At 45.7% G+C, this 10176-nt stretch overlaps 1 long non-coding RNA gene across 1 annotated transcript in view; it reads right to left on the bottom strand.

The window, feature by feature from the left end:
- LOC148110323 (uncharacterized) overlaps positions 1-10176 on the bottom strand; it is a 34432-nt gene extending 24256 nt beyond the window's left edge. The window contains exon 1 of the long non-coding RNA XR_015723770.1: positions 5912-10176. This is a non-coding gene — a long non-coding RNA (uncharacterized LOC148110323). The remainder of the gene's footprint in view (positions 1-5911) is intronic.

Here is a 10176-nt window from a genome sequence, read left to right as displayed (position 1 = left end):
ACACTTCCCAATATCCTGTGGGTCAAAGGAGTTATAAAGCTATTTTGAACTGACTGAAAGTACAACCTACCAAAGACTGAAGGATGCAGCTAATGCAGTCATTGGAATTTTATAGCACTAAGCACCTTTATTAGAAAAGGATAACAGCTTAAAATCAAGGACTTAAACTTCCACCTTAAGAAAATAGAAAAAGAGGGGCGCCTGGGTGGCAGAGTTGGGGCGCCTGGGTGGCACAGCGGTTAAGCGTCTGCCTTCGGCTCAGGGTGTGATCCCGGCGTTATGGGATCGAGCCCCACATCAGGCTCCTCCACTATGAGCCTGCTTCTTCCTCTCCCACTCCCCCTGCTTGTGTTCCCTCTCTCGCTGGCTGTCTCTGTCAAATAAATAAATAAAATCTTTATAAAAAAAAAGAAAATAGAAAAAGGAAAAGGTTAGAAGAGCAAAGAAACGATAAATATTAAATGTCAGAACACAAATGAAATAGATAACAAAAATAATGGAAAAAAATTAAAGCTAGATTAAGAACATCACTGAAATAAAACAAATGGAAAGATACTCCATGCTCGGGGATTAGAAGAATATTGTTAAAATATCCATACTATCCAAAGCAATCTATAGATTCGATGCAATCCTTATCAAAATACCAGTAGCACTTTTTATGGAACTAGAATACCAAAATTTATGTGGAACCAGAAAGACCCCAAAAAGCTAAAGCAATTTTGAGAAAGAACAACACTGAAGGTATCACAATCCCAGATTTCAAGATGTATTACAAAGCTGTAGTAATCAAAACAGTGTGGTTATGGCACAAAAATAAACTTATAGATCAATGGAACAGAATAAAAGAGCCCAAAAATAAACCCATGCTTATGTGGCCAATTAATCTACAACAAAGACAAGAATATACAAGGGGGAGAAGATGGTCTATTCAGATAAATCCTGTTGGGAAAACCAGAACTACATGCCAAAGAATGAAACACTTCCTTCCATCATACACAAAAATCAACTAAAAAAGACCTAAAATGTGATGCCCTTCAACAGATGAGTGGATTAAGAAGCTGTGGTCCATATATACAATGGAATATTACTCAGCCATCAGAAAGAACGAATTCTCAACATTTGCTGCAACATGGACAGCACTGGAGGAGATAATGCTAAGTGAAATAAGTCAAGCAGAGAAAGACAACTATCATGTGATTTCTCTCATCTATGGAACATAAGAACTAGGAAGATCGGTAGGGGAAGAAAGGGATAAAGAAAGGGGGGGTAATCAGAAGGGGGAATGAAACATGAGAGACTATGGACTATGAGAAACAGGGCTTCAGAGGGGGGAGGTGGGGGAATGGGATAGACTGGTGATGGGTAGTAAGGAGGGCACGTATTGCATGTGCACTGGGTGTTATACGCAACTAATGAATCATCGAACCTTGCATCAGAAACCAGGGTTGTACTGTATGGTGACTAACATAATAAAAAAATATTTAAAAAAAAGAAAAAGGAGCATGTAAAAAAGGAAAAAAAAAAAAAAACCTAAATGTGAGCCCTAAAGCCCATAAAACTTGTAGAAGAGAGCACACAGCTATCTCTTGGACATCAACTGTAGCAACATTTTTACAGATGTCTCCTGAGGAAAGGGAAGCCAAAGTAAAATGAACAATTAGGACTACACCAAAATCAGAAAGCTTCTTCAAAAGGAAACCAACAAAACAAACCTGCATGGTAGAAGATATTTGCAAATGATATATCCAACAAGGAGTTAATATCGAAAATATGCCCAAATACAGAACAAAAATAACTGAAAATATATACAACTGAACACACACAAAATAATCTGATTAAAAATGGGCAGAGAGGGGCGCCTGGCTGGCTCCGCTGGAAGAGCATGCTACTCTTGATCCCGGGATCAGGAGTTTGAGCCCCACACTGGGTGTAGAGATTACCAAAGGTTGGGGGCGGGGGCAGAGGCCCTGAACTGACATTTTTCTGAAAACATACAGGTGATTGACACATGAAAAGATGCTCAACATAAGTCATCACGAGGGACATACAAATCGAAACACCACCTCACACCTGTCCATGGCAAGAATCAGACAAGAACTAAGTGCTGGTAGGAATGAAAAAGGATCCCTCGTGCACTGTTGGTGGAATGTGGATCGGTGCAGCCACTATGGAAAACCGTATGGAGGTGTCTCAGAATATTAGAATACCATGTGATCTAGTAATTCCACTACTGGGTATTTACCCAAAGACGACAAAAATACCAATTCAAGAAGATCTGTTCTCCCCTATGTTTACTGCGGTATTATTTACAATAACCAAGATACGGAAGCAGCCCAAGTGTCCATCAACAGGTGAATGGATGAAGATGTGTATGTATATACAATAGAATATTAGCCATAAGAAAGAATGAGATCTTTCCATTTGTGACATGGATGGTCCTAGAGGGTATTATGCTTAGTTAAATAAATCAGAGAAATAACGTGGTTTTTCACTTTTATGTGGAATCTAAAACAAAGCAGAAAAAGACCCATTTAAAAACACAGAACTAGTGGTTGCTAGAGAGGAGGGGGTTGGAGGGACAAAATGGATGAAGGGGTGTGGGAGGTACAGGCTTTCAGTTACGGAATGAATGGGTCACAAGGATGAAAGGTACAGCACAGGGAGTATAGCCAGGGGTACTGTAATTGCATTTTATGGTGACAGATCGGAGCTGCGCATGTGCTGAGCACAGCATGCTGTATAGACCTGTCCGAGTCACTGTGTTATAACCTGTAACTAACATAACACTGTGTGTCAACTATGCTTAAATTTAAAAAATAAAAGTATCAATAAAACTGGTAAACCTCTAATCAAACACCAACAAAAAAAAGACACGAATTACCACATCAGGAATGAGACTGGTAACCTCACTAGAGAGTCTGCAGATGTTAAAAAAGATTAGGAAGCAAAAGGAACTATCACTCCTTGCTGGTGCGAATGCAGAATGGTGCAGCCACCTCTGAAGACAGTTTGGCAGCTTCTCATGAAACCAAACGTATTCGTTACCATAGGATCCAGCGATCAGATTTCTTGATACTTGCCCAGCAGAGCTGAAACTTAAGCGTTGATACAAAAACCTGCACGTGGATGTTCACAGCAGCTTTAGTCCTAATTGCCAAAACAGGGAAGCAGTCAAGACGTCCTTCAGTAGGTGAGCGCGTAGTAAACCGTGGTACATGCAACCATGTTTTTTAGTGCTGAAAAGAACAAGCCGTAAAAAGGCATGGAGGAAACTTAAATGCATATTACTCAATGAAAGAAGCTAATGTGAAAAAGCTACGTACTACATGATTCCAACTCTGACATTCTGGAAAAGGCAAAACTATGGAGACAGTAAAAGATGGTTACCATGGGTCGGGGAGGGAGAGAAGAATAGACCACAGAGGATTTTTAGGACAATAAAACTATTATGTATGACACTATAATGGTGGATACAAGTTATTATATGTTAGCAGAACCCAGAGAATACACAAAACCAAGAGTGAACCTTCATGTAAACTCTGGACTTTGGGTGATAATGATAACAATATAGTTTCATCAATTGTAACAACGGCACCGCTCTGACGTGGGAGGTTGGTGGTGGGTTTGTGTGTGCAGTACTTCCTAATCGGTTTTGCAGATAGGGGACGATTATGACCAAGTTTATGCCAGTAAATCTGATAGCCTACGTAAAATGGACAGATTACCAGAAACAAATTATCCAAATTCTCTGAAGAAATAGACAACCTGAGTAGTCCTGTAGCTATTAAATACATTGAATTTGTAGTTTATAAACCTTCCCACAAAGAGAACTCCAGGCACAGATGGTTTCACGAATGAATTCAATCAAACAGTGCAGAAAAATTATACCAATAATACACAACTTCTTCTGGAAAACTTGTGTCAATTTTTGATATTATGAGCAAGCTTTAACTATTCATTTAAAAGCAGTACGCCAGAAGACTTCAGACCAATATCCTTCATAAATATAGAAGCAAAATTTCCTTATAAAATATTAGCAAATCAAATCCAATAGGTAAAAAGGATGATACATTATGAACAAGTGGGTTTTATCCCAGGAATACAAGGGTCCTTTAACATTAGACAATCAGTGTAGTTTATGATGTTGTTAATACAGGGGAAAAGGCATATGATCATGCAGAAAAAAAATATTTGACAGGATTCAACATCCATCTACAAAAAGAACTCAGCAAACTGGGAATGGCCGGAAAAGTCCTCAGCCTGATAAAGGGCATCTAGGGAAAAACTGTAGGTAGTCTCATATTTAAAAAAAAAAAAAAAAAAAAAGACGATTTGGAGCAAGGCAAGGATGCCTATACTTAAGTGACTTCCTTTCAATATTTGTGGTGAAGGCCGTAGCCAGTGCAGTAGGCAATTAAGTAAAAGGTATAGTCACTGGAAAAGTAGAAGTGTATTTGCAGACCATAATCAAGGTTAGAAAATTATAGGGAGTTTTCAAAAATACTACTAGACACAGTAAGGGAGTTTATCAGGACCACAAAATAAAAGGTAAATATGAAAATGAATTGTACTTCTATACAACGAACAGTTTAGAATGGAAAATAATGGTATCGCAATTTACAACAGCATAGAAAACATGAAAGTAGAAGACTCGTGTAATGGAAAGTACAAAACATCGCTGAAAGAAAACCGAAATAGAGAACTATACTATAGTCACAGACTAGCAAATATCATTAGGATGTTAATTCTCCCACAGTGTGATCCACAAAATGCCTACAGTCCTAGTAGGCTTTTCATAGAAGTTCACAATCTAACTTTAAATTTACAGGAAATGCACCTAAGAGCGACTGGAATAAATTTGAAAATAAGATTGGAGGCCTTGCACTAATTCACGACTCGCTGTGATGTTGGCTTATGGATAATGAGTTGACGGGACAAAAATAGATCTACATGAGGGGATCTGGGGGCTCCATCGGCTGAGTGTCTGACTCCTGGTTTCAGCTCAGGTCGTAATCTCAGGGTCGTGGGATGGGGCCCATGTTGGGCCCCGCACCCAGTACAGAGTCTGCTTGAGATTCTCTCCCTCAACCCCTTTAAAATAAAATCTTAAAAAAAAAAGAGAGAGATCCACATGAATATGGGCAATTTTCTGTAAAGTAGCCATACAATTCATTAGGGAAAGAAAAATATAAGAGATGGTGCTGGAAGAATTACATATGCTTATGGACAAAAATGAAATCTGACCCCTACTTTACACCATACACAAAAATTACTTGACGATGAGTCATAGATCTAAACAGAAAAACTAAAACCATAATGCTTTTAGAGGAAAAGGAAGATAATCTTCACGACTTTAGGGTAACGCAAATATTTCTTAACTCATTAAAAGAACTAGTCATGAAGGGTTAATGATATGGACTTCATAAAAATTAAAAGCTTCTGCTCAAGACAGCATTGAAAAAAGGAAAGGTAAGCAACACAGCTATACCCAGAGTATATGAATAGTGCTTAAAGTTCAATTTAAAAAATCTGATTTTTAAAAGGGGCAAAATACTTGAATAGTCCATTCACCAAAAAGGTATAAATGGCTCAGCATATGAAAAGGTGTTCAGTGTTGCAGTCATGAGGGAAATGCAGAATAAATCACAGATACCTCTTCCGCCCATGAAAATGGCTAAAATACTGAGCACCCCGGGGGAGCCTGGGGAAGTGACAGGGAAGGTGGTAACAGCCCATGTACCAGGGAGACCAAACCCAAGGATGGCAGCTTCACAGTAATTAAGTAACAAGGTAGCTTCAGGATCTCTACAATAACGTGGTAGGGGAAACAGCCGAAGACCTGTTAACTGGCGCCCGCGGGGCAGCAGGAGGAAAGAGCAGACCTAGAGTGAGAACGGAAATGGGCTCTCACCCGAAACACAGCGGCCGAGTCCGAACAGCAGGGAGCTGGGCAGGATCTCCCTGCTCGGTAGTGGCTTTGCAGCTCCTTCGGATGCTTGATGCTTCTGCCAGGACTTAGGTCAGGGCCCCAGACTCCAGAGGAACCGCTGGGAAGGAATAAAGACTGAGCAGGGTAGGGGTGATAGGAGGAATGAAGCCTGGGTATGTGGAGGAGGGAAGCAGGTCCAGGCAATCAGTGTGGCCGGAGCACAGCCTTGGAAGCCGGGCTCTGAAGAGAAGCTTCTGAGCCACACCTCCTCCTACAAGGTCGGGGAAAACCTAAATCCTCATCAGAGGAGGACGGGAAGGGGATCATGGTCACATCCTATACAGAGTTAGTGGAAGGGGGGAAACGCTGTAGTAGGAAAACCCCATTTGTGGTCTACCTCCCTGAGCGAAAACCCAGCTCTTCCCTTCCTGTCCTGTGGACCTCCTTTCCTGCTGCACTTTGGACAGTTCGGTCACCAAACGAGTGGAGGTTTCTCCTGGCAGCAAGCAATTCTGTGGCACCTGCTGGATGTCCTACAATTAGACGCAAGTCGGACACTATCCAGAGGTAGTTTCAGACCCACTGGTTAAGGGCTCAGTCCCACAACACCGCCCTCACCCGCTTTGCAGGCCAGTCGCTAGTCCAGGTCACCTGTGCTTCTGACCTACCAGCTGTAGGTTGGAAGTGCCCATGACACCCCACCCCCACGTCAATTTGTTTGCTAGAATGCCTCCCAGAACTCAGTAAAACACTTCTTTACTTACGTTTTGGTTTTTTCTGAAAAGATACGATAAAGGATCTAGACGAACATCCTGGTGGAAGAGCCGGTGGGCAAGGCATGGGGAAAGGCCGGGCTTCCGTGCCCTGCCCGGCCCCGCGCTCCCAGCACCTCCCCACCGGTCATGCTCGGAGCTGCGCACTTCCGTCCGTGTAGGTCTTCACGGAGGCTGCCTTACCTGGCCACTGGAGAATGATTCAGTCCCACCTCCAATTTCCTCCCCGCCCTGGAGGTCATGGGGATGGGACCGAAAGCTCCAACTCTAGGGGTGCCTGGGGGCTCGGTCGGTGAGGTGTCTGCCTTCGGCTCAGGTCATGACCCCAGGGTGCTGGGATCGAGTCCCATATCGGGCTCCCTGCTCCACAGGGGAGCTGCCTCTCCCTCTCCCTCCTGCTCCCCTGGCAACCAGCCCCCCCCCCCAGGCGCTTTCTCTAAGTCCCTCATTAACATAACAGACACCTTGATCCCTCTCCTTATTTGGAAGTTCCGAGGGTTTCAGGAACTCAGAAATGGGGATAAAGACCAAATCTGTATTGCTTATTACAAATGGCAACATCAGAGTTTATCCCTCGTCTTCAGAGATTCCTAACAGCCAAACACCACAGAAGTCAAAAGATGCTGGCACGTGACTAGAATCCCATCCCTTGTAACTATCTAGTCCTTCGCATTCTGTGAAAATGTCTCACAGGATGAGGCCACTCAGGTTTGCAGGTTTCTATTCGATCTGCTCAGGCTCCAGAAGCAGGAGTGCTCTCAGCAACACAGGACGTCACCCTTTCAGGCAGCTGCTGTGATGGAGCTACGAGACCGTTTCGCTGCTGAGCCTCTTTCAAGGTGTCAATGTAACCCTGGGTTTCCCTCATGACAACCCGTTTACTCACGCCCTTTCTCGCAGCTACTATTGCTTCTCTCCGTTTACACGCAGACTTCCTGACGTTCGATCGCTGTGCTGGTCCGGCTGCAGGCAGCTGTACGGGCCCAGTGCCCACCACACCCCGCTGCAGGCACTGATTCTGCCCGACAGGGTGAAGGGCCTCCAGCCCTGGTGCTTGTGGCTCCCGTCCTGCGACCAAGTAAGGGAAAGAAAAAGGAGCCGAGGCAACAAGTGGAAGACAGAAGGAAAGTACGCCAGAGAGACGCTCAAAGAGGTGAAAACTGTCACATGCTGCTCAAAACAAGCCAGAGGACACGGAGTAACAGGAAATGACGACTTAAAGCAGTTTGACAACTCAGAAGTGAGACAGGACTCAAGCAGGCATTAAAAATTTTAAAAGTAAGTTGAGAAATGAATAAAAAGAAACATGGGGTGAAGAAACAGGATACATAATGCCTTATAAGCAAATAGAATTTGACAGGAAGGAAAATTTTAAATCAAAAAGAAATGAGAAAAGTTCTTCTGTCCAAGAGGGAGTAACAGGATCTGGGCTTGTCCTCCTGGGCTAAGTGTCTGGAAAAGCAGAAACACACACACACACGACTCTTTAAACCCGGGCTGGGAGGGACCACAGGGCGGCCTCCAAAGTTACACGGTGAGCCTGGACTCATCCCAGCTGCCCCCTCACCCCAGAGAATGTTTCTAGACCACCGTGGAGGAGCAGGGGAGGAGGCCGGCCTCCGAAAGAGGCTGGCGGTGGCAGCGAACTGAGACAGCGTGCGGGGAAGCCAGAGCGGCGGCATGTGGCACACACAGTGTAGGAGAGGAGGAAGCGACACGGGAAGGGCCCAAAAATCTGCACAGGGTCTCCGCCAGGTACGGGGTCTGGCTGCGCACCTGTCTGCCCACAGGCGCAGCGACGCCACGAGGCCCTGCCGAGAACAAGTTCTGGGAAAGAGCAAATCCCAGGGAAGCAGATTGGCTGGGGCTGGGGATGCTTTAGGAACGGAACATCCAGGGCATCCAGTCTGTTCCCCAAAGGGCCATACTGCAGTGCTGGGGCTGAATCAGCTCATCTGGGGTGCCTGGGTGGCTGTCGATGGAGCATCCGACTCCTCTTGGTTTCAGCTCAGGTCGTGATCTCAGGGCCGTGAGATCGAGCCTCGTGTCAGGCTCTGCACTCAGCAGGGGGTCTGCTGGAGATTCTCTCCCTCTTCCCCTCCCCCCAGGTGTGCTCCCACACCCTCTCTCTTAAATAAATAAAATCTTTTGATAAATAAATTAGGCTCATCCTAGAAATGTATAAAGAGCAAGCTTTGAAAGGAGGAAACAGATTCCGCTGCTGGCAGAATAAAGTCCAACACAACACAATCCAGCCCCAGTAACACATAAGCACAAATTCCGGAATCCAAGAAAAATTAACCAGACACAGAAAAGGCAGGAAAATGTCACCTGTCACCAGGAGTAAAGATCCACCAGTAATATGGGCCCAGAAATAAAAGAGATGCTAGAATTAGCAAACAGTGATACTAAAAACAGCTATCATACATGGGCTCGGTGCGCTAAAACTTCCAAAGGACAATTTTAGTACAAGGAATGGAGCTGTGAAACCAAAACTGTCAAGGTCACGCAAACAAGGCAAACCTGAGTTACTGTCACACACCTCGGACCGAGGAAACATGATGAGGGGTCCCCGACTGGACCCCGGGATAGAAAAAGTGACCCAGCTTCCTCAGCATGTGGCCAACAGCCCTTCTGCGTCACCAGGAGGCCGTGGTGTGGCTCCTGGAAACCTGGCGGCAGGCGCTGGCAGCCCGGCTGGCTGTTGGCAAAGGTGTCTCTCGGGATCCCTGGTCTCCTGTAGTGGCCGCGTGTTGCTGGAAGGAAACTGGGCCTCTTTTCCTCTTACACGGTGACCGCGGGCTGCGCCTGTCACTCCGGGCCACAGGGAGTCCAGCTGCCTGCTCTGCAGAGCTCCTGGGATGCCGGGACTCTCCATGCCACAGGACTCCCATGCCCGGGCACATGGGTCCACTCCCCGTCCGTGACCCCCGTCCGTGACCTTGCACTTCTCTCTCCCTGGTGTTCGCTGGCAGCTGTGGGTCTGGCTTGCGGAGCGTGAAAAGCTGAGCTCAGGCCGGTGTGAGGGCGCTGGTACCCGGGCTACTCCCGGCTCGCACAGCAGAGAGCCTGAGGGCCTCCGCACAGCTGGGCTTTCCTGGAAGACAAGATCTTTCAGGAGCTGTTTTTCAGATGGAGAACAGGTCCCTTTTTAAAGCAGAAAAAAAAAACCATGAGAGGGTGGAGGGCCACAAACAAGGGTTAGGGTTTCAGAGAGACAGTGGTCAACAGTGTCCCCCAGGACAAGAAACTCTCCTGGGCCCGAAACACACCTGCTGCCTTTGGTAGCACGTGACCAGATGAAGGGTGTCTGCCTGGTGACCGGAGGGAGGACGGTGCAGCCGCCAGATGACAGTGTTAATGAGGAAGGATAGGAGGGGCCAGGGTGGAAGGATAGGAGGGGCCAGGGTGGGACACGGAGGAAGAGCTGAAGTCTTTGTGCAAAGCAGCAGGATTGTGTGCAATTCTCCTCCA

Source organism: Ursus americanus, chromosome 3, assembly GCF_024610735.1.
Source record: "Ursus americanus isolate L20-20 chromosome 3, mUrsAme1.1.p, whole genome shotgun sequence".
Classification (NCBI taxonomy): Eukaryota; Metazoa; Chordata; class Mammalia; order Carnivora; family Ursidae; genus Ursus; species Ursus americanus.
Note: the sequence above shows the minus strand (reverse complement) of the source record. Positions and strands in the feature narration are given on the sequence as shown.